This window comes from Cibotium barometz, chromosome 20, assembly GCF_041138505.1.
Source record: "Cibotium barometz isolate CiBa-2024 chromosome 20, ASM4113850v1, whole genome shotgun sequence".
Taxonomy (NCBI): domain Eukaryota; kingdom Viridiplantae; phylum Streptophyta; class Polypodiopsida; order Cyatheales; family Cibotiaceae; genus Cibotium; species Cibotium barometz.
In genome coordinates this window covers 15,041,686-15,068,131 of record NC_141065.1, presented here as the reverse complement: position 1 = coordinate 15,068,131, position 26,446 = coordinate 15,041,686, and the positions used below count along the sequence as shown (strand labels likewise).

Here is a 26,446-nt window from a genome sequence, read left to right as displayed (position 1 = left end):
ACAAAAGATATCATTTACATCCATTTTTGTGTGCCACAAGAATTGCCTAATTTCTTCATTTCTGGAAAAATTTTAAAATAGAAAAGATAGGAGCCATTGGATTCCGTTTCATCATCCACCATAAAATTCAATGTGCAAGGGCCCGTTTGGAACATCTGAGCATAGGAGACATTCAAATTTGCACCCCAAACCACAAGCTAAAAATCAAAGCCTACACAGTCATTATTGTAATTCTTCCTACAAAATCACTCTCATGATCTATGACCAAGGCTGGGATTTTTCTAAAAATCATGATGTGTCAAAGTTCATCGAGGATTACTCCTAGATTTTCTAACATAATCAGACAATCATGTGATAGAATTATCTTATCTTATCCAAAGGATGCCGTCATCGAGAGACGTGATCATATCCCATGATCACCACCACCGTGGTTGTGCCCAAAAGAAGTCACACCACATGCCGTGGTCAAAAGTCATGATCCTATCCCATAATCACGATCATGATTTCCAATCACACCTATCAAAAATTAGTTGAGATGGTAATAATAAGGATTAATACCTAGGAACATCACTCTTGAGTACTTAAATATATCATCAAACTAAAAATGTCAACCATGATTATTGTAATTATGGTCATGATTATTTTTGTACATAATCACAATGGTTAGAGAGCTAAAAAGTGAAGTTTGAGCTTTTAATTGTGGTGATACTTACTTTTAGATTGTTGTGAGTTAGAATACCTCAAGGTGTGGAGGAACAAAAGCTTTGATATAGCACAATCTATATGTAGTGTGTCTTTTCTTGTTGTTATACAATTACATGTAATTGAGATCATGGCATGTGGTTTGTGACAACATCTCTTAGATGATACTACCTCCAATTACCAAAGGATCCTCTCATCAGTTTAGTTTTGGATCTATCTATTGAGAGATATAATTATGGTGTTGTGTGTATGTGGGAAAGCAGCCTAGAGATGCAAGATATTGTGGTAAGATAAGAATGCCACATGTAGTGTGTGTGTTTGTGTTGACCAAAAGAGTGGAAAAGGGAGTGCCACATGGATGATGATGTGTAAAGTGGGATAAGGCTAGAAGGCCTATATCATTTTATGGTTCATTGTGAATGCAATAGAGATCTAGTGTTGAGTGTGCAATCTCTCTCTCTCTCTCTCATGGAGTTTTTAGTGTGGTATAACCCACCTTAATTTTATGCTTAATCTTGTGTCTATCACCATGATCAATCCCATATTAGGATTGTTAACATGGTATCAGAGCTTGGGTGGGCTCTTGGTCATGGTGAATATTTATGTATAGTTTTCTTGGTTATGAGGTTATTTGATTAAACATTATTTTCAGTTTATTATGAAAAAAATTAACACACTCAGTGTCATTAGTATTGCATTTGGAGAGAGGTTATATGTTGGTGATTGAAGAGAGTCTTGAAGCTACCATGGAAGCTGAAAACGGAGATTTCAGCAAAAGATGAAGTCTTGAAAGCTGCCTCATCATCAAGGAAAGTGAAAGTTGTAATTGCAACGTTGGAGGTTGGTTTGTGTATTATATTGCCTCAAATTTTGGTGTTTGAGCATGGGAGAATGCTCTTTATGAAGTGTTTCTCATAAAAAGGAATGTGGAATCATTCTTTGAATTCTTACAGTATGGCAAGGAGCATGTGTGGAGGTGCATGCTTACCAAGATGATGGCAAGTAAGACGGTAGACTCAATGGAGTTCACATGTGTGTGCATCAAGGAGAGGATGCACTTGTGGATGTTGCTTAAGGAGATGAACAAAGTTGTGAAAGATGTGGGAACTTTCACAATGGCTTATGCACCTTGGTTTCTTGTGAGAAACGTTAGGAGAAGCCTCGGGGGGGTCACTCGTATAAATATGTAAGTATCACGTGGGTTCAACAGAAGGACATTTTAAATATTTAAAACTTACAGAAATATATTTACAGAGGGGATTTATTTATTGTATTTTAAAAAAAATTTACAGATTTGAATAGGACAGGATACATTATATTCACTAAAAAATTCACAGATAAGGGACTTTTTAAATAGGCCTTGAACGCACGTGATATAGAGGATTTACATATAATGACCCCCCCGAGGGAGAAGCATCCTTGAAGGTTTAGCATGCAAAGAGGAGAAGCATGCATGTTTGGAGCGCAATTGGGAGCTCACAGAAGCCATGCCAATGGTTGTGTAAACCTCAAGAAGGAAGGAGGTTTAAAGATTGAGGCAAGAAGAAAAGCTCAATTGAGAGCTAATGAAGTTTGTAGGAGCATGAAAACCTCACAAAGAGTTGTTGAGGCAAATAGTATTGTAGCAAAAGGAACTGCAAGTGAAGGCTTATTTAAGAGCAATGACCACCATGGAGAAGTTGCAAGCAGTGCAAGCCGCCAACAATAGCGATCGGCTCTAGACATAATCAATCCAGAGAGGATGAAGAGCTTGCTGAGACAAGAGCAAGAAGACCTATGCAAAGGGAGGTAAAATTGCTTGCTTAGCAAGATTGGCATACATAAGCAGATTCACGCCCAACAATGATGCCCATAGAAGAGCGCAAACAATAAGCGTTGTAACTCACTCATTTTTGGTACCGTGTAAGTGGTTGATAATGCGCAGCAATAAGCTAACATCAATAGTGTAGTGTGTTGCAGAAACCTTCTCATAGTATCCGTCAACAAGCCAAAGAGAAACAACAAGATTAGGTTTGGCGGGAATGTTAGCTGGAGAAAATGCATGAAAAGACCTACAACACCTAAGAGGAGAATATGAACTCTTCAATTTACAAGGTATGCAATATGCATTGAGAGCACACAGAGAAGTAGTTTGTGACTGTCACCGATGAGCAACAATAGACGGCAAGATGCATTCTAAGCGAACAGAAAAAGAAAGCAACAAACAGCACAGTAAGTAATTGACGTTGTAGAATCAGCGAACAACACAATGAATAGCAGAAAGCTCAAGAAGAGTTGGCTATGGCGGTGGTTGCAAAGAGAGCAACCAACGACTTGGAAGAAGAAGTATTGTCGGTGGTTGCGGGTCCCAAATTGCAGAGCTGCAGTGTAGTTTGGCAAAAGACAGCATGATTGGGGGACCAAGGCATTGAAAAGCATTCGGTGTGAAGGTGCCAGTGATGCACAGAGTTGGCTAGCATGCTGCAAGTTGCAGCAAAATAAGGGAATTTTGGATTATTTTTGTTTGATTTTTAGACCCTTATAAATTTTAAGGGTATCTTCACACACACTGCCTTGTGTTGATAAGAGGCCATTCACATGCTCCTAAGAATTCACACACAAAAGACTGTAATTTTTATTCTCACCCACAATTGATGATGGGCAACCGTGCCCAAGCCTGTGTGCTCAAAATGAGATGTGTATTTTTGGTATGAGTGTTGCCCTACCCAAGCTTACCGAGAAGCTCAAAATGGTTGTTGTGATGGGTGCATGAGCAATGCACGTATGAGATGCATGTACATGGGTTGGTTCCCACCTGAACTTCTATGTTCAAATCGGACTCAGTCGTTCCGTTTTGTGAGTGATTCAGCTCAAAATGGACTTCAGTGTCTAAGATGGTAGACATGTGCACACATGTTCGTTGGCTAACACTCCAATTTTGCATTGAGGGGGGGAGTGTTGAGAGACACGTTGCATTTGGCAATGCTACATTGATGTTATGGGTGATGGGTGAGTTGTGGAACACCGTAACTAAGAGGGGGTATTGAGAGATGTAATTGCAGTGTTGTGTGTATGTGGAAAAGCACCCTATGTAGAGGTGCAAGATACTGTGGTAAGATAAGAAGTCCACATGTATGGTGTGTGAGTGTGGACCAAAAGAGTGGAAAAGGGAGTGACACATGGATGATGATGTGTAAAGTAGGATAAAGCTAGAAGGCCTATAACATTGTATGGTTCATTGTGAATGCAATAGAGATCTAGTGTTAAGTGTGCAATGTCTCTCTCTATCTCTCATGGAGTTTTTAGTGTGGTATAACCCACCTTAATTTTATGCTTAATCTTGTGTCTAGCTCCATGATCAATCCCATAATCTTATGCTTAATCTTGTGTCTAGCTCCATGATCAATCCCATATTAGGACTGTTAACACTATCTGATGCTCATTCTCACACAATTAGCCACATGCACCAAGAATATACTCTAATGTTAACTATATCTCTCACACACAAGACTAGAGCAAAAGAAAGCAAGTAGACAAGCATGACTCAATTGGTACAAAGGGATTGTTTCCTTGACTATGGAAAAAATATACCTATATATATGTGGCCCTTATTTATACGGGTGCCCAAAAACTTATTATAATCTTGGTCATTCGCCATCTTTTCTCATAGTGAAACATTTTATAGTGCCATTCATGATATTTATTTTAAGAAATCTCTCATGTGTAGAGAAGAGATGTCAAGTGAAACCCAAAAGGGGTTAACATCCCCCCTACTTGATGTAGATTTTATCCTTAAAAACAAAGGCATCTATTTCTAGGAAGATTCTATATTTAGATCTTCATGTTTGTAGTTGCCTTAGGGTTCGCTTGATGGAATAAAATGGCATCCAAAACCTTGTGTTGATCATGCCTTCAAATGTAGTATACATGTAAGATGCATGCATTTAAGTTTGTGGTAATAGTATAGATTGAAATCCATGTATTCTCTCTACTAAATGTGTAGACATAATCATCTTGTTGATCTATAAGGACTATTAGTAGCTTGAAGAACCTGACTATGGCCACAACTATTGGATCTAGAATATTGTGCCAAGATTTTATTATTGTTAGCATGTAATTGCATTATTGTAGGTTTAAGGTATCAAAGTTATTATGTTTAAAGAAGGAAAAATTGAAGCAATACTATCTTTGTGAGCTCTGAGTTCTTCTTCTTGAAATCAACCTTGTTTTTATTGGCATATACATCGAGTCCACGTGAAGTGCTCGTGGAGATCTTTTGTAAATGTTGGAAACTCTGGTATTTTGACAAAGTGCATTATTCTCCATGTTGGCTAAATGCCGTAGTAGCACTCTAATATGTAATTACCATCATCATTTGGCTTTATTTCTTTATATCATCCTCTCCATGTTGACTAAATGTCATAACAGTCTAGTGTGTAATTTCCATAATCATTTGGCTTTATTTCTTCATATCCTTCTCTCTTCTCCATAGTGTATTTTGGATGCACCATCTTTTAACAATAATTGGTCATGTACATGACAATTCTAATAAATGCATACTCTTACATTCCACGTCTTGCTTATGTGCACAGTATTAAATTTTTGAGTTATTACATACTCTTACATTGATAAATGCACACTTCTACATTAGCTATACCGACATGCACACCCTTAAATTTGTGGATGCATGCTCTTAAATTTGTGAAGGCAAACTCTTAAATTTGTGAAGGCACACTCTTAGATTTGTGAATGTACACTCCTAGTTAGTTATACCTACATGTACACTCTTAAATTTGTGAATGTTTGTGAATTTTCCCATCCACACTCTTACATCCCCTATATTGCTTACATGCACACTCTTATATACATTACATACACTTAAATTCTAGAGAGAAATATATAGGGTAATGGAAAATTGAAAGAGAGAATATTCACAAATGCACACTTTTTCATTTCCAATGAAGCTTAAATTCAGACTCTCACATTTGTCAGTGCACACTCTTATACTCCCCATCTTTCTTGCGTCGTGTGCACACTTACATATGTTGCACACTCTTAGATTCTCAAAAGTGTATCTTACATTCATAAATGATGTTACATTCCAAAAAGTGCACACTTACACCCCCCACCTTGCTTATGTGCACATTCTTACATATGCATCACACTCTTACATTTTAGAAAATGCATCTTTAAATTCCTTATTGTGAACTTATATGGATGTTCTTACATACATTGTAGGCACCTAAACTCTTAACTTCTAGAGAATGCACTCCCTTACTTTGTTAATTCCTCTTACTACATGCAATATTTTTCTTGAATTTCCTATCAAGCTTACATGCACACTTTTGCACATTTAGATAGTCTTACATTCTAAAATGAAAATTCTTACGATCCTTGTCTTTCTTACATGCACATGAATGCCTACATGCATACTCTTATGCTCACTATTGATCTTCCACATACACTTTTACATAGCTTCAACATTCTTAAATTCTAGAATGTATTGTTGCTGTTGGTCACTTTGAATGTGCAAAGATTGACTAGTTTTGAACATCTATCAAATTATGGGTTTTTTTTTCTTTTCAGGACCTTATAGCCCTTTTGATTAGTGAGGAGATGGATGTTGGGAGTAAATCATCCTCTAATAATATGTAGAAGTAAGCCTTCTACTTTGACATAGATAGAGGTAGAGGCTGATCTTCATCTAGAGACTGAGACACAGAGAGGTGGTTTTGCGAGATGAGGTTATTTGTTTTTGTTTAGTAGGTGACCTTAGGTTTGGCCTAAAAACATGTATTTTTCATAAAGAATGGCCAATCTCTCCTATTTGACCAAGGAATTTCACACCAAGGTCTTCTAATAAATCATCACATGCAAAGTTGGGCACCTAAAACTATAATTTGATTGAATATCCAATAATTGCAAAGCCCCTTTTTTGGTATAAAATCTGTGTGCAGCCTAGGCCCTCCCAGGTTTGGATAGGTAGATTAAATGAAAGTAAAATTTTAATAACTTTTACATTATTACTCATATGATATTCCCACGTTGTATATATCCTAGACTTATATAACATAGAGCTTAACTTGATTTATTAAGTATTTTTTGATATGTTATTCTATTTTATATATTATTTAAAAGACATTAGAATTGTTAAAAAAACACACTATTTTGTCCTCCCACAATTTATACCATTTAAAATGCTCAATTTACATGGATCTAGTGATCATTGGATTGGGAAAGATTACTAGAATGTGGAGTTAAGGTAAACTTACAAATCTAACGGTGGATTTTTATAGATATAATTTACAAGATTTGTTAAAGCTATTAAAGGCCCAATGAATCGATTAATTTAATTATTAAAAATTAAATATTTAATCTTTTGATCCAAAAACTCTAAGGATTATTGCAATACATGTTACCATGAATTTTCTAAAATTTGTTTGGCTTCATTTGAGTTCGAGAAGGTCCATTTTCACTCCTCCTGAGTGAAAATCTCTATATTTTGTCCACTCTCCCCTTTTTAAGTCTAAAACCAATCCTAGTTAGGTTTGGAAATCTAGGCTTGGTAATCTACAAATCCTAGAGATCATGCCATGTGTGAGCCTTCGGTGGGCACAAATCTTATATGTACATGCCACTTTGTGTCCACTTCAGCTTGGAGAGAGGATCCACATAAGCACCATGCCACCTCACCTTGCCACCTCCACCTTCCATGTCAACATGGTCAACCTAGTTAACTTTCCACCTCATCATCCTAATCATTATTAATGCCACATAATCTTGTTACATTTGCATGCCACCTCACACTTGGTGATATGGCTTGCCATATAATGCATCCTTCCCCACATCATCCTACCACATGTCAACCTTGTAGACATGGGGAGGGAGTACATCCATATCAGTGATAATGGTGCCATGTGGTAGGTGGGTGCCATGTGCCATACATGCCTACCACGTGGCACCTCACTTCCCTTTCCCATTTATTTTTTAATATTAAAAATATATTATTAACTTTTTACTTTTTAAATTAATTTAATATATATTAATCTTTTGAAGATAATATCATCCGTGAGAAACATACATAGAAAGATTAAAAAACATAAAATTTTAAAGAATAAAATATATAACATATAAATATTTAAAAAAATAATAATCAATTTTTAAGTATTATATGTTCTAAATTATAAAAATAGTATTTTTGTAAAAGTCTACGTTATTTTATTTTAAAAGCTAATTTTTAAATTTAATATTTTATAAAAATATTATTATGTATAGGAAAAACCTTCAAATAAAATTTAAAAAACACATTATGGAAGAAAATATAGTTATATTATCAAAGAAAAGATTCAAAAAATATATATTTAGATTTTTAAATATTTTTTTAATAATAACTTTTTAAGTAGATAATAGATATCGATGTTTATCTTAATTATTTAATCAATCATGTACTATATAGATAGGAAATCCAATGAGGTGTTTACCTATATAAGCACACATCTCTGGTACTATCCCGTCTCACTGAGCCATCATAAATTTTTCTCTCTTAGCTTCCTTAAGAATGGGTTCTCAAAAGTTGTAGAGGAGTTGAAAACGTGATAGGACTAAACTTCCCCCCATCCACTAAGCTCAAGAGGAGGAGAGGAAAAGGATATCTTGTAAGAGAAAGATAACATGTACCGTTGTGGGGCGAGACGCTCCAAGCCTTGTCCCTCCTCTTTCTCTCCCTCTTCCCTCTTCTTCCTTCCTTTAGATAATCTACATGAACCACCCCTTCCTCCTCCATAATAACCCCCCCTTCTCTTCCACACAAAAACCCACCCCCTCCTCTAGGCACCCATAGTGTGGATAAGAAAGAACTATCAAAGTCAGGGATGCATCGTTGTGCCCATGCAATCTTCTAATCCTATTTCAAATACCTCATGCCTTCATCATAGTCATGCATGCTTGATGCTTTGATTAATCATCCCAACATGGCCGAGTGGTGCAAGGCACTTTCTGACATTGGAGGTCAAAGAGAGAGGAGAGGTGGGGCTAGCAGTGCTACAAAGTGTTCAGCATTCCTATGTAGTTATCAATGCAGATGCTTTGGCTACTTGACGGGCTATTATGGTAGGCATAAGTAGCTCCCAAATGAGAGTAAGGTGAGTGCCATATATCACATCCTTTCCATAGCACCACACGTAGTTAGAGTTAGTTGATAACGTTTAGATATGCTAATGAGGATGGTGCTTCATGGGCAAGTAGTGGTCATGTAGCTAGGCATGAGCGCCTACGAGACGAAACCACTAGAGCCTTAATAAAAAGGTTTTGGGAGGAGAATTGTTGTGCCTTACTAGTTTTCAAGAAAATTTTGTGCAAGAGAGTCACAAAAGGAGTGTTTATTGAGCACGGTGTTTTCTTTCTTGAAATAAGTGCCACATCTTGCATCCTTTCCATAGCACCACACGCACTTAGAGTTGGCTCTAGTAGATGACAAAGTTTAGATGCCAATGAGGATGGTGCTTTATGGGCAAGTAGTGGCCATGTATGTAGCTAGGCATAATCTCCTACTAGACGAAACCACTAGAGCCTTGATATAAAAAGTTTTTGGGAGGATAATCGTTGTGCCTCACCAATTTTCAAGAAAAGCTTTATGCAAGAGAGTCACAAGAGGAGTGTTCATTTAGCACGGTGTTTGCTTTCTTGAAATGACCTAAACCGAGTTATATTCTTAGTTTTCAGCATCATTTTTAGACCTTAAAATTGGACAAGGATCATTTGAGGGGTGTAATCCATGGTTCATGAGGTTCTTACAAACAACGCATCATGATAATGTGTCACGTGTTGTTTTGCTACCATGTTAAGTTCCAACTATTTTATGATGTGTTCCATTATCTTAGTGGGCATAGAGAATTGCCTCGCAGCCCTCGCGTGATTTCATCCACTCTCTTTTGTGTGCATGCCCATTACCATATGATGCCTTGTGTGGAGAGAGTAGTTGTACACATCATGTGGTTCACTTGCACGGCTACAGATGGTAGATCTTGATGTAAGTGACCAAGAGATAGTGACATGATGGTGCTATGAGTATGTGATGAGCACCCCCGCAGCTCATGCCATTATTTAAGGACTATCATTTTTAAATCATCGATAATTGCTAACATGATGCATATTTTGTGCAACATTGTTTCCATCTCCATGTGATGATTTTTCACAAGATCGTGGGGCACATGGCAATAGCGATGTGTTTGGTCTGATGGTTGTGGTGCACAATTTAAGTCAACACGATAGTTCTATTAGGATTCACTAAATAACCTAAATTCACTAGAACATCTTAAAGAAAACAATAAACAAGACTTGTGTTGTTTATGGGTTTTTAGGTGGCATGTCCAGTATCCTAGTGATTTGGAGCTTCTTTGAGACTGGTCAAAGTGAGAAGGGTGAGCATCATGGTGCAGTTGCGAGTGTAAAACATCCTTTAAGATGTCATCAATTGGTGGCAAGATGTTGAACATTTAGAGATTCATGCCACATGGTCGAGTGGTGTTCCTAACATTTGTGTGGGAGCACAATCTTATCCTATCTCTCTGTCGTGGTACTAGGAATGTTAGGATAGTTTTTGCTATATGGATGGTAGCCTTATTGACTGTAGAGGCATCCACATGATTGTGACATAGTACCAATCACCTTGGGATTACATTCCATGCAGAGCACGTGCATGGCGGCCCTCATGATACACACATGATGATTTGCATGCATTTATGGAGCATGTATGGATGGTGATTAGTTAGATTGTGCCTCAAGGATGGGTAGATACATGGATATAGACAGTGCTCTCTCCTGAGCATCCTTCACATCTATGGTCCTATGTTCATGGCTAACTATGACAAATTTGCTATACGAGAGGGTGATATAGTGCCATTATTACCAATGAGGGTAATAATACCGATGAGGGTAATAGTGAGGGGCTAGACTACTATCTCATGAGTTGTAGTAGGCTAAAGTGCATCCTCGGTAGATGATCATGGGTTTTCTTTTGAGGTCCACATCATGATTATGGTATAGTGCCACTATTCCCAATGAGGGTAATAGTGAGGGGCTAGACTACTATCTCATGAATTGTAGTAGGCTAAAGTGCATCCTCCGTAGATGATCGTGGGTTTTTCTTTTGAGGTCCACATCATGATTATGGTATACTAGTTCTACCAGTAGATCGGACATCATTGAGGGAGTCTTGAGTTCCAACAGTGGTAGTGGGAGTTAGAGGCATTTCAGTACTCTCATCTAGTGCTTGTGATTGAGCTCACTCTTAATCAAGTATAAAGTAAAAAATCTGGATCTCGCATGCATTTTCGACTTTGAGTGGATGACCATAAAAGCATTTTAGAGCATTTGAGATCCAAAGAGGGTGATGATGTCTAGATCTCTATCATGTTAGGGAGTCTACATTCCATCATAATACTTTTGTTCATTTCATGTTTGTACTCTTAGAGGTATTTCATATTTGTTAATGTTAACATTTTCATCTACCTCAATTTAATCTTTTTACTTTATTGTTGTATGATTGATCGTAATGTTTAATTATGTTTTGTTGATCATGGCTCCAAATAAGTGTCTCTTTTATATTTGTACACCAACTAAGTGGCTCTTTTATATTCATACACCAACTTTGTTTTAGTATTTAAGTTGTTACTTATTTTCCCTAAGATGACTCCTCTCACATGGTCACAAATGTTAACAATCCTAAAATGGGATTGATCATGGTGAAGGACATAGATTAAGCAACATAATTAAGGTGGATTAAACCACACTAAGAACTCCATGAGAGAGAGAGAGAGATTGCACACTCAAGACACAAGCTCTATTCTATTGCATATCTCAATGAACCATACAATGATATAGGCTCTCTAGCCTTATCCGACTTTACACATCATCATCATCCATGTGGCACTCCCTTTTCCACTCTTTTAGTCAACACTCACACACCATACAATATTACATGTGGAATTCCTATCTTGCCACAATATCTTGCACCTCTAGGGTGCTTTCCCACATACACATAACACCACGATTACATCTCTCAACACCCCCTCTTAATCGAGGTGTTCCACAACTCACGCATCATCCATCACCCGTATCAATGTAGCATTGCACAAACGCAATCGCTACCTCTCAACACTCCCCCTCAATGATACATTGGAGTGTCCATCAACCAAACATGTGTGCGCGTGTCTACCATCTTAGATACCAAGTCCATTTGAGTTGACTCACTCACACGGAACCACCGCGGAACCACTGAGTCCAATTTGAACGCATAAGCTCGGGTGGGAACCAACCCATGCGCATGCACCTCACACACGCATAAGCTCGGGTGGGAACCAACCCATGCGCATGCACCTCACACATGCATCGCTCATGCACACATCACGCAACAATGATTTCGAGCTTCTAGGTGAGCTCGGGCAGGGTGACCCTCATACCATGGGTGATTACAATTTTTTTGTTTTGGGCACGCAGGCTCGTGGGTGCCCATCATCAATTTGGGTGAAAAATAAAAAATTATACAATCCATTTTGGTCGTAACCGGGCAGGGGACCCTCAATGTGTGTGTGAACATTTTCTTAAAAATTTGAAAAGAGGTGTGTGTGAATGAACCCTTACTGCTAATAAGGGGATCAAATTAATTCTTTTAAACCACCTGGCGAATCTCTGCACCAGTCTTTTGCAGAATTGGGACCGCCTCGCAACTGTTGTGCTGGCGTCTTCATCTTCCTGGTTAAACATTGAGGGCACACATGTTCTCTTTCGAAATCCCACCAGACCAGTGGCGGGCTGTTGTTCCATTTCGTGTCTATCTCCATGCTCATCAGGGCATTTAACTTCTTCTTGTTAAAACTTCATCATCACCACCATTTACCCACTACACATGATTCTATTCCTTGCTTTCAGAAACCATCGCTCTCATTCTTTGTTGCTCTGCAGGTTCAATAGTGCAACCTTCAATGCTGTCTGGGACCTTTGCTGCAGCTTCCATCATCCAAGCCATTTCTGCTAGCTTCTATGCTAGATTTGCGGCCTGCCCCTTTGGCAGCATAGCATAGCCTTGCTTTGATTGTATCCTTTGTGCTTTGGCCTCTCATCAACCTGCTCATCTCTTTGCTGGCTCTACTACCTTCCAAAGCTTTGCTCTACTGTAGCTTGCTATGAGCTGGCCACAGCTCTTCCATGATGCCATTGTCTGCTCATCCTATGAGAGCCTACAAGTCCTTCTTGCCCTGGTCGTCAAGCACTCCCCATGATTCTATCGCCTCTCATGCTGGCTGACTTCCCAGTGCACGTGCTTACTAGAAATGCGAGTTTTTATAAACTCTACCATCAATGCCACAGTTTGTTGCACAATGAACCAATTACACCTTCTTAAATGCCAATCTCTACTCTTTGCCTGTGCAACCTCAGCCCGCTATATCTCTTTCGGTTCACATAGCCATCATCATGGGTTTTGTAGCTCACCGGCTGAACTTACAGCATGCTTCTAGAGCCATTTTGCTATAAGCTCACCTTATTCATGCTGCCCTTCACCTCTCTCAATAGCTTCAAAACTCCATAGCATCTCCCATTGCTACTTTACCTCTCCAAGACCTCCAAGTTGCGGTCTTCATGGCCTCCAAATCAGCATGCTTTTCCTTCAATGCATGCATCCATTCAAGGGTGCTTTTCCATTTTGGTTTCTCTCAAGAAACCAAGGTGCAAACCTTTTGAAAGCCCCAATTGCTTTCCCAACATTGCCCATACTTGATGAGCATACCAATGAGCATCTTCCCTTTCCAATGTGCTCAACCATGGACTTCTTCCAAGCCCATAACTGCTTGTCCCTTTTTAGACAAGCATTGCACCTCTTACACTCTTTGCCCAAATGCAAAGAACCATGGGATCCACAAATCCCAACAACCAACAACCCTTCAACATTGAGCATTTTTCCATGCTCAAAACCAAAACTTTGAGGCAAAACTTCACAAAACCAACCTTCTTGAGACACCTTTGTCTCCTTGGCAGCTTCCTTGTTGACACCGAAGACTCCATAGTCTTCATACTTGCTGAAATTATCCATTTTCAGCTTCTTTGATGATGAGCAGGCTCTTCATGTTGCAAAACTCCCATTTGCAACTCTTGGGGAGCTTCTATGCAACCTCCTTGTTGCAAATCTCCTCTCAAATCCTCATGTAAATACAAATCCAAATGATAATATGAGTGTGCATAATTTTTTTCATAATAAACTGAAAATAATGCTTTATCAAATGAACACATAACCAAGAAATCTATACATAAATAATCACCATGACCAAGAGCCCACCCAAGCTCTGATACCATGTTAACAATCCTAAAATGGGATTGATCATGGTGGTAAAGGACAAAGATTAAGCAGCATAATTAAGGTGAATTAAACCACACTAAGAACTCCATGAGAGAGAGAGATTTCACACTCAAGACACAAGCTCTATTCTATTGCATATCTCAATGAACCATACAATGATATAGGCTCTCTAGCATTATCCCACTTTACACATCATCATCCATGTGGCACTCCCTTTTCCACTCTTTTAGTCAACACTCACACACCATACAATATTACATGTGGCATTCCTATCTTGCCACAATATCTTGCACCTCTAGGGTGCTTTCCCACATACACACAACACCACGATTCCATCTCTCAACAAAAAAGTTTCATTACACCATGCAACTAGACTAATCAAACATCGTTTGTTTGGGATAAAATTTTACAAACATGTAGGGGGGCCCTACCTACATGCATGCAGAGTTTCAACACCATGAAATGATGTCTAATTGGTCAGGTAGCACCCAGTGTGCTTGAGAGGCCTTGAAAAATCTTGCCCTCATAACCAAACATTATCCAATGGTAATAAAACTTTGCAAGTATGTGCGGGTACCCCTCCCACATGGTTGCAAAGTTTTATTACCTCAAACAATGTTCAATTGGTCTATTAGCACCCAGTGCACATTTTTCAAGTCTCTCAGTGCTTAAGAAGCCTTGAAAAATCTCTCTCTTCTCCATGCCATTATACCCAAACAACGTTTTATGGTTATAAAACTTTGCAAGCATGTAAGGAGGACCTTGCCCACATGCTTGAAAAGTTTTATCACCTCAGATTATGTTTGATTGGTCTAGTAGCACCCACCACCACTACACATTTTTCAAGTCTCCCAGTGCTCGTAAAAAATCATGCTCTTATCCATGCCATCATACCCAAACATTATCTAATGGTGATAAAACTATGCAAGCATGTGGGGGGGACCCTGACCACAAGCTTACAAAGTTTCATCACCATCAAAATATGTTCAATTGGTTGGTGCACATTTTTCAAGTATCTTAGTGCTTGAGAGGCCTTGAAAAATGTCACTCTTGCCCATGCCATCATACCCAAACATCATTTTATGTTGATAAAACTTTGCAAGCCTATGGGGAGGGACCCCCTCCCCACATGCTTGTAAAGTTTCTTCATGATATTCAATTGGTCTAGTAGCACCTAATGCACATTTCTCAGTCTCTTTAGTGCCCTTGAGAAATCTCGCTCTGCCCATGACATAATACCTAAATGCTGATGAAAATTTGCAAGCATGTGGATGAGTTTCCCCCACCACATGATTGTAAAGTTTCATCACCATTCAATGATGCTTGACTGGTCTGTAGCATCCATATTGGACAAATTGATGTACTTGGGGTTTATGGATGTAGAGCATGAGGCTTAGGTCATTTGTCAAAGGTTAGAATCTCACAGTAGTTGTAAATTATGCTAGTAAAGGTGAAGTAATCCATGAGGTGTACTAGGAGCCAGGAGCATAAAAGGCAACCTCCTTTGTTGACTTTTGGAAGCTAGAATCTAGGGCATGTGGAGGCTAGAATCATGCAGAGATTTATGGAGAGAGCAGGATTGACTTTGTTAAGCTACTAAGCATGATTAGAATTTTCTAATCCCTCTTGTACTCAATCTATTTAAGAGGCACACATCTAATGGAAATACCACTCTTGCTCTCCCATCTTGGTGTCCTTATGCTCATCATTATCTTAATCATGTTGTGATTAGGATAACGATCTAGATTAGCATGTTCATTTTATCTAAACCATAAGATTTCTCATAATCTCTATGAGCCACCATGATGCCAATAATTGGTATCATAGCTTAGGTTTAGTGTACTAACTTAAGATTAATCCTACTCAAGTTATCATATTCGTAGGATTTAAAATAATTATTGATTAACTAGCATCTTCTAATAGCTCTCATAGTACCTTGATTTTAGAAGCTCCTATCTAATTCCTCAGGATTTTCTACTATAATTTAACTTTATATCCTTCTTGAGCAACACTCCAATTAAGCTCAAACTAGGCCTCACCTCCAATTTCATTTAGGGAGGCCAAATTTGTTGAAAACGTAGACACCAATCAAAATCTATTGTTGACACCTTCATTGTTTACAAATTCCTCTTAGGGGTAGCTTGTACATGTGAAGGGCAACATGTTCATGAATTTTTTGCCCAACACTTCTTACACCTCTCATAAATGACCCCCAAAATGGACAATTTTGACAACTCATGAGCATCTACTCATTGAATGCTCATTAACCTTAATGAGTTATGTAAAAAAGTGATTAAAGATTAATCTAAGATTAATCATTTCACTAATCTTTTTCTCTTTTACACTAATCAAGGACTCTAATTAACCACTAATCCCTAATTAACTCGCACGTTTGAGCACATCATTGGATAGAGCAAGGGAATGCTAATCTTTGTGCATCAATAATTGTGTAAATTAATCTAAAATAGGAGATTAGTTAGACTCTTAATTATGGTCTCCTCTTTTAAGGTAAAATTAAGCAAAGAGAGTCAAATTTCTCCAATTAATGAAAAAATTGATGTGATTAGGTGTTTTGATGCATCTAGATGCTCTCAAATAACTCAAAAACACTAATTACGATTACTCATATGATCCGTTTAGACCCCAATTAACACATTTTCTAAATTTTTATCCTCATGTGAACAAGATTAATCACCCTTAATGTGACAAAAACCAGTCCATTAAGAGAAATTAGTCAAATTCAAGGGTTTTTTTATGGTTTTAAGAAATTTTTTGAAAGATTTAGCTACTCCTAATTCTTGCTAACAATCTAATCCAAACAATTTCAACAAAAAATACATAATTAAACTAGAATTAATGATCTTAGTTCTATGTTTAACATTAAAGAGATTGCATTGGTTGATGCAATGGATGCAAACTAAGCCTAATACAAACTATGTGCAAGACCTAAGAACATGAAAAACCACAAAAACAACAAAATCTAAAAATTAAGCAAAAAGCATTCTTTTCAAAAACAAAAAAGAGAGCTATTCTACACCAAATATCACACAAATCACCATCAAATCGACATATTTTTCATGGGAAACAATTAATCAAGATAATGGGCAATGGGCTATGCATAGATTAGAGGCAAAACGATGGGTAGTGGAAAAAGCCAAGGGATGGCTCCCTGGTAGTGGCACCAAAAATGTTATGGGGCTCACCCTAACCCTCCTTGAAACATATCCAAAAAGAGATTACTTGGTGAACCGCAACTGTCGCGAGGATCTTTCCAAGCCGAGCTCGTAACCCTTGAGATCTCTAATCTCTACAACTCCTTGAGAAGCAATTCCACCACGTCTCCCAGAGTGTTGTCACACTCCCGCGTTGCACTATGGGTCCTCGTCCCTCCTGTCACCTCACTTCACTCACACACACTCACTAGCATGCATTAGGGAGAGAGATTAGCAAGAGGCTTATCAAGAGCAAGACTCAATTGCACAATGGGAGAGTCCCCTATATTATGAGAGAAGTTCACTTATATACATGGCTATAAGTGTTCACACTCACTTAAACTGTGGCCCGGCTGGGCACTTTAGGCTCATAAGAGGCCTAATGCTATTACAATGACTACTCTCATAATATATCCATGAAGTACATCACTTAGGACTTCATCCTATCTTGCTACCACACGCTCTTGAAAGCAAGAATCGTCATAAATACTCCGTCACACCATTACGGACTCCCATCCAAGTTGTAGTTTTGGACACTATTGCTTCATATCTTGAATGTATGACCCTTTGGTGTATCTACCATGACTCCTTGATGTAAGATAATGGCGGTAGCTCTTGTTAATCCTAGAATTGGATTAACAACTGCATGGATCCCAAATACTCCAAGATGGTGTGGGAAAAACTGACAGACTCATAGATGCCAAAATCATCTACAAAATAGAGCACACAGAATGGGATTCACCCATAGTGATAGTGCTCAAGAAAAATAAAAAAGTGCGGGTTTGCGTAGACCTTAAAAAATTCAATGCTACCACAAATATGGGATCACTATCCATTTCCCTTCAACGAAGCATGTGCTTAAGAGAGTCACACAACAGATTCTCTGGATACAATCAAGTGTTGATCGACCCAAAGGATCAACATAAAATAGCCTTTACGAGACTGAATGGGGCATGTATGCATATGACGTCATGCCATTTGTGCTGACCAATGCCCAAGGCACCTTCCAACACCTAATGTGCACGGCCTACAAGGAATATCTTTTTGAAAATTCCTTGAAGTTTTCATGGATGACCTCTGTGTTAACTCTACTTTGGAAAGTACAAGTGTTTATAGAAAGTGTTAGAGAGATGTCAACTCTACCAAATCTCCCTCAACCCTTTGAAATGCCAATTTTGGGTTTGGCACACGGAGTCATCTTAGGACACATTTTCTCAAAACAAGGAATTTCCATAGACGATAGCAAGGTGTGACTCATCCTTGAGCTGCCACCACCGACCATCTTCAAAGAAGTCCAGTGCTTCATGGGACATGTTGGGCACGTTTCATCTTCATGGGACATGTTGGGTATTATCAATGTTTAATCTTCATGTATGCTGACATTTCTCGCCCCCTTAATGGACTTTTAATCATCTTTGAATGGAAAAAGGAGTGCCAATAAAGGCGTATAACACCATGAAAAGAGCCTTAGCAAGCACTCCCATCTTGAGGCCCCCTAATTGGGACATCATATTTCATGTCCATGCCTCCGCCTTTGCATTGGGTGTGTACTGGGGTGTGTACTGGTGGCTCAGCTTGGCAAACACAATAGGGATTTCCCTATTAGTTTTTCTAGTCTCCAACTCAACGAGGTAGAACACGACTATACCACCACCACCGAAAGGGAGGGGTTAGCCATAGTCTACACAATTAAAAAATTTCACCACATCATCTTCTAGCAACTAAGTTCATCTTCTTTGTAGACTATGAAGTTGCCCTTTATCTTGTAAACAAACCTTGTACTACTAGTGGAATCACTAGTTGGTTGCTAATCTTGCTTGAGTTCAACTTCACTATCCATAGTGCGGAAGGGCTCACAGCATGTTTTGGCCGACCACATGTCACGCATCCCCAATGGCCAGCCACCGATGGGTCTCGATGTGATGACTTGCCAGATGCTGCCTTGTTCCAACTGTGCTTAATTCTTGAATGGGGAGAGGAGGTTACACACTTCCTTGCCAACAATGGCCTACCTACCCACTCCTCAACAAAGACTGAGCAAGGCACCTCATTAAAAATACCACCACCTATACCAATTGATTGTGGGACAACTATACAAGCAAGAGAAGGATAGAATCATAAAACATTGTGTTCGTGAAGACAAATATGTCTCCCTTTTAGAGTAGGCCCACTCTGTCGATAGTTTGCACAGCAAACATCACTGCTTGTAAAATCATCATAGCCATGTTATGGTGGCCACTTTAATGTGGCCACCAGGCAGACGTGGTGGAATATGTCAAAAGATGTGAACGAGTGGCCATCCTGCGCTTTAAGGACAACATGCCCGTGAACCCTATCGTGTCCTTACAACCATTTGAGAAGTGGGGCATTGATTTCATAGGACCCATTAGTCCAACAGCTTGATACACTCAAGTTCAATACGTCATAACAACCACCGACTATTGCACTAAATGGGTCGAATCTAGGGCTACCCCCCCGTAAGTGCGATATCCATAGCTAAATTCCTTTATGAATCAGTGATCACTCACTTTGGGTGCCCTCTTAATCTAGTGAATGACAATGGCACACACTTTGTCAAGTGATACAATTCTTATTAGAATTCCTAGTCACCCATAGGAAATCCTCTTCCTACTATCCTCAAGCCAATGTCCAAGTTGAGAGCATAAAAAAAGTCATTTGTGCCATCTTGACCAAAACAGTTGAGGCTAGCGACAATTATTGGGAACAAAAATTGCCTGCTAGACTTTGGCCATATCACACATCTCCTATAGGACAACCACAATTGCAACACTCTTTAGTTTAACCTATGGTACTAAATTTGTCATGCCTATGGAGTTCTTGGTACCTAGCTTGAGAATCGCAGTACAATAAAAACTCACAGGCAATGTCCTAGGCTGTTCAACTCAAAGACAAACAAGAGAGTGATGGGCGATATGGTCCTCCTCTATAGCACAAAAAACCACAAAAAGAAACTTAAATTCAGAGGCTTAGGATCTTTCCTAGTCACCAAAATTACCTCGCAAGGTGCATTGCGCATAGAAACACTTGACGACGTCGAGATGGCGGGATACTTCAATGGTAGCAAACTAAAACGCTACTATGGCTCACTCACTAAAACCACACTAAGGGCCATTCATGCCAAAAAACAATAAAAAATCCAACACGAACAGATGAAACAAATGGCTCAGCGTGAAGCAAAAGAGTAGCAAGCAAAACTTTGGGGCAAAGACATAGTGGTCAATATGGCCCAAGTAGTGGACCTCGAAGAAGAGGACTAGGAAGTGAAACCTGCTCGATTGTGGAATGAACACCTCAATGAGTTTCATTGGCTCTTGTTGATACAAAAGCTAATCAGAAAATCGGATGTCCTACGACACATGGCTCTTCCTCGAGAGGCACCATTAATGAACACTCCCGCCCATGGTCACTACAGTTGCCTCACGACACATGGCTCTTCCTCGGGAGGCACCATTAATGAACACTCCTGCCCATGGTCACTACAATTGCCTCACAATTGGTTCAATGTTTAGGCACAATCACAACTTTATTCCACATTGGCCCCTTGGAAGGAAAGTTTTATGTGATGCCTGCAGAAACCATGAGCGAACAAATCCTTCTAGGGCATGGATGGATGGGACACAACCGGTGCCAAATTGATTGGGATGCAAGGACGGCCACCCTACAAATTGGCCTCTGGCTAAGTTATAGTCTTGAAGAGACAGATGAAGAACCCTTGTCCTCTAATCACCCACCCCCCAAGTTGACCACTCTCCTCCACTACCCACCATTACTTTGCTCTCTGACCAACATAGAACCATGCCTCTTCCCATTGCAAATACCCAATTTCCTCACGAACCCTCATCAACACCTAGCTCTGCAAACCCGCCAACTGCTGCTAACTCCACTAACAAAGCCTAACCCACCCCAGGTACAACTTCAGTCCCGAAGCACACAATGCAAGAACCCTCGCACCTAGGTGCCCAAGAAACTCCTCATCCCAAGGATATTATGATGGTGCTATAGCTCTGTGGATTCCCCAAAGATCCACTTCCCCAACTCATGCCCAAGTAAAACCAGCTCCTTGTATATAAGATTCCTCCTCAGCTTGAATAATGAATAAGTTTTACTTCAATCCATTGTAATCATTCCCTGTTTTTGAATGCAAAAAAATATTATTTTTCCTTGTTTTTGCCTAGAGAGATGAAAAATTCTAGAGAGAGGTAATTCAATATTGAGATATTTTTGGATATAAAAATTTTACAAATATCAAAAATATATTTTCCTGAAATAGAAGTTTAAAATAAATTCTCCAATGTGCATTAGGAATCAATTAAAAATGATTTAACAGACCTTAGCCTAAGGGTCAAGATTTTCAAAAATTTCTGGATTATGGTCGAATTAAGGTTCCAATAATGGGCCAATAGGATTAATCCAACAAGTGTTGGGATGAGATAAATCCAATGAATAAAAGAAATTCTCCAAAAATGAGTAAATGCTCACATAAGATGAAGAGTTGACTGAGTACAAGGTTTATAAGTTAAAAATTAAGAGATATTACTAAAAAAAATTGATATTTTGGAGGAATGATGAATTTTTTATATTTTTTATCTCTCCTCTCTCCTGGATCAAACTGGATCAAAATGGGAGCTAAACTGGTCCAAATCTTGTCTAAATTCAGCCAAACTAAAGATGGAAAATTCTAGAACTTAGTTGGACTCAGTTAGTGGCCCTCATCTATAAATAGACCCTCATTCTTTTGTATTTTCATATGTGAACTATACCATGCCACTATTACATTAAAATACTCATATTTTCTATTATACCTTCAAAATCCTCTACTTTTGGAGAGATTGGAGCTTCTCTCTCTCTTCAACAATCCTTGGAGCTTTCTTCTCAACATACTAAACCAATTGATTGGTTGGGGCTTCCTTCTAAGATAAAGAAGCAAGCCAAATCTAGAGGTACGAAGTAATTTCATGGTTTTCATTAATATTCTCAAAAGATTTCACTTCTCAACCCCTCTCAAGCTTGAGAAGTTTCAACTTAATTATTTTCAATGTAAATCAAGCTTTCTATAAAAATTTTAATGATTAATCACAAAAAGTTAATCTTTATGCTTAATTAGGATGCTTTTTATGTATATCTCTCTCTCCCAAAAGAATAGTCATTCCTATGAGTAATTCTTTATTCAAATGGATGCTTCTCATTGATAAATTCTCAATTCAAAAATCAAACTCTATGCTAGTTAAGCTAGAGGTTAAGAAAATGGCTTTTTTATGCTTTTATACTAATAAAATTATGGTAAATTATGATTTAATTCCATAAATTGGATTTAAGTCTAAGGATAGTTATTCTATCATAATTGTATTACAAAGTCTTATTCTTTCTAGAAATATTAAAAATGTTTAAATGGTAAAAGTGGAATTATTGGCATATATGAATTAATGGATATTTTTATTTAAACTTGAAGAGAAATTTTAGATAAATTTATTTTTATGCATGAGAAAATTTAAATGATAAAAGAGGAATTCCCATGACATTTGAAATTCAATCATTCAAATTGTAAAAGTGAAATTCTTGGCATATTTGAATTAATGGATATTTTTATTTAGTTTAAAAAGAAATTTTAGATAAATTTATTTTATGATAAAAGAGAAATTCCCATGACAATTGGAATCCAATCATTAAATGAGAAAAAGAGGAATTTTAAGCTTGTTCAAAAAAATGGATATTTGTATTTAGTTAAAAGAAGAATTTTTATGAGAGATTTGAATTAATTTTTGGTGAGACAAAAGAGAAATTTTCACCATAATTCCACCTAGAGAATTAGAGTTGATAAATTAAAGTGGTAGAAAGAATATCTTTAGATATTTTATGTGGATAAATCACCAAAGTGATATTTATCCAAAATTAGATTAAATGGAAGAAGAGTATTTTCATAAAAATTCGATATTCTCATATAAAACCATTTCTTAATCTATTATGGTTAAGAAGGAATGAAACTCATAATAAAGTTGGAATTTTCTTACAGTTAGAAGTTCAGTAGATGTTATCTGAAAAAAATCCTTAGAATCAAAGCTAGAACTAAATCGAATGATTTTGGTTAGACCACGACTATGAGAGGGACGATCAGTAAACTACTTGTCCATCTCTCGATCTGAATCAAGCAAAAACTTTGTGACCAATTCCAGTTCTTAATACAAAGAATAGACTACTGTTGAATTAATCTAGTTTTTCCTTGACCCAAATCACCAAGAATCTAGTTGGACAGTCAGTCAAATGATGGGTAGATTACCTTGTTGAGAGATCAAGGATTCTCATTATGAAAATATGGATTAAGGAAAAAGGGTTTTGTGGAACTAATATTAAACCAGGAATTTTACTTGCATAGAATCTCTGTTTTCTTTTAAAGGACTGTTTTATGCTAGAATGCTAGAGGAAGCATTTGGTATGTGTTTAAACTAAGAAGAGGCTCGTTGCAACAGCTGGCAGCGGCGGCGGGGAGTCATCGAGGGATGTCACTCGTGGCAAAGCCTGCCGCCGAGGTCTTGACCAGCCTCGGTATGATTAAAATTGTGTGCTTCCCCGGTACGATGGGTGAGGACTGACGAAGCGGTCCTTGAGTGAACTACTAAGACACTTTCACCATTCTCTTGTATCCACTTGTCATCCAATATCTCCACATACTCATGGAAGATATTCCCATCATATGATGTAAACGTTCTAGCATGATCTTCACTTGCATAATCTTCACATGATATAGCCACATGGCATTCCATCTCATCCTCAAGATTTTGAAATTTGTGTGACATAAAATCCCAAAGAGTCCAAACCTTTGGTTCTTTTGCATTAACACTACAATCAATGCATGAATTACTACTTCTAATACTATCATCAAAATCCAAGAAATCCTCCATAAAATCAGCACAAGAATGATCCACTAGTATAGAGGTGTAATTGAAATTCAAGATGAAATCCAAATCTTTGCATTGATGTGTGTGGCTTCTTCTCATCTTGACATCAGTCCATAGAAATTACAACAAGTTCCTTGTCCACTTTAACTCCCATAATGTGCTCATGTAGTCAAATATAATCATAGTCCATGCATTGACTAGATGTAAGAGTGAATCGATATTCCCTTTTGCTCTTTGTAAAGCCACCATAATCCAAAATTGAATGCATGATAGCCCTTCCATCCTCGCTTAAATCAAGAGGTAAACCAAGAGATGTCACAAACAATTCATTTAAGTTGATTATTCCTATCTTGATTGCACTTGTAGTGTTCTCATAAGAGTGGCTCCCAATACACAAGGTATGGATAGCAGTGAACTCCTTGTAGATTCCCCAATATAAAAGATAAATTTGGCTTGTGGAAAATTTCCACCAACACAAAGATTTCATGTATCACTCTCTATAATGCATTGGACCACTTTCATAAAACCTTTGTCTAGTTTTCACACAAATTTATCTATGTCTTTCTTCTCATTGAGGTTCGGCACAAACAAAGAAAGCTACCAATACTCCTCAGCATACCTAGACAAAAACTCCTCATGTAGAAGTGCCATGTATCTTTCTCTAAAGGTCATTTGTTCATGGATAGTCACAAGGCTTTGCATAACTTCATAGGCTAAAATCTCCCAACACCACACATGCTTGTGCATTACTTGTGCAACCAACAAGATCTAGCTTTACCCATGAAATGTGAAGTCACTATCTCCACCTTTCTTTTGTCTCTACAAGGAAATGCATAGAAGTAGGCCTCCCAATTGCGAAGCCATTTCTTAAGTTGTACATAAGTGACTCCTTCACCATTAAATGAAAACAAAGCTTGGAAGAATGGTTCACCATGCTTGAACCATAGATTTCCTACTTGAGTAGACACCATGTACTTAATGAATTTGTCCCTCTTCATAGGCTTTGGAAATTTGGAGAAAACCACTTCATACATCTTGTCATATCTTCCCCTTTCACACCACTTCATACGTCTTGTCATATCTTTCCCTTTCATTTTCCATGGTACTTATTGTTATAGTCTCTTACCTTTGCACCAAAACACAATGCTCATCATCCTATTCATTGGAAGTGCTTTCTTCTTGGAGCTTGGTGAGAACCACTTTGTCCTTTATCCCTTTGAAATCATCCCTTTCTCCATCATTGTTATCCCCATTCATCCTTGCAGAAGACCTTCTATTATTTCAAGATCTATCCATATGTGAGAAATCATTGGTATCCCCATTCATCCTTGTACAAGACCTTCTATTATTCCAAGAGCCATCCATATGTAAGAAATCAAAAGACACATGTTTACCTTTGCCCAATGATGAAGGTCCTTATGATAAGCATCTCCTCCTTTAAACCTTGATGTGATGACGGTGGATTATACTCCTTGTTAACATGATCAAACCCATTTGTATTGGCAAAAGATACACCACCAGTTTGTTGTGCTTGAGATGTCTTCCCAAAAGATGTATTTGCACCTTGATACATACCCTCTCCTATGAGGTCATTCCTAAGAGATGAAATTTCCTCTGATTTCATTACGCACTCCTTCCATCATGCTTTCTAATGTAGATTGCATGACCATCATCAGGCAGTCCATGTTCATAGAAGGATTCATATTAGCCATACTTGCATGAACATCCACATTGTCATTATCAACATGCCTTTGGCTTCCTTCTCACCCAAATGCACTTGGGTATCTTCTTTAAAAAAATATTATTCATTACCTTGCTCTTCATTGCACTTGAGATGCACTTGTCGAATTTCAACTTGCTTTGTGCCTGGTCAAAGCCAAAGTGCTCTTTATTTTGACTTTTTGGCATAAAGTCAACAAAATATAATTTTGCCATTTGACCACTCCAACAATGTTCGAATTCAATAATGTTAGGTTCTATGGAAAGCTCCAAGAGTGTACTACAAAACCATAAGATCAATGTTACTTCAAAGGGAAACTATTCTTGCTGATTTTTTGTGATTTACAGCTGAAAATAGAGAACTGACCATAAATCCCCAACAACAAGGGATCCAAATGGAATGATATATAGATCAATGGGAATCTCTTGAGGAGTTCTAATAACCCTATGAAAGGTTTGACTTTAGTCAAAGGTCATGTATTTGTTTTGACTTTTTGACAAGGTCAACTATGTCTGTTAACCAACCAAATAGTAATGGATCATGGAGTTTAATGTCTCTTCTAGAAGCT

The 26,446-nt window shown here is 38.1% G+C and overlaps 1 long non-coding RNA gene across 1 annotated transcript; it reads right to left on the bottom strand.

The window, feature by feature from the left end:
• Positions 1–1,135: 1,135 nt before the first annotated feature.
• Positions 1,136–3,946, bottom strand: LOC147627567 (uncharacterized). The gene is made up of 2 exons (XR_015268255.1): positions 2,118–3,946; positions 1,136–1,862 (listed from the first exon to the last, which is right to left on the bottom strand). It is a non-coding gene; the product is annotated as an uncharacterized LOC147627567 (long non-coding RNA).
• Positions 3,947–26,446: the final 22,500 nt, after the last annotated feature.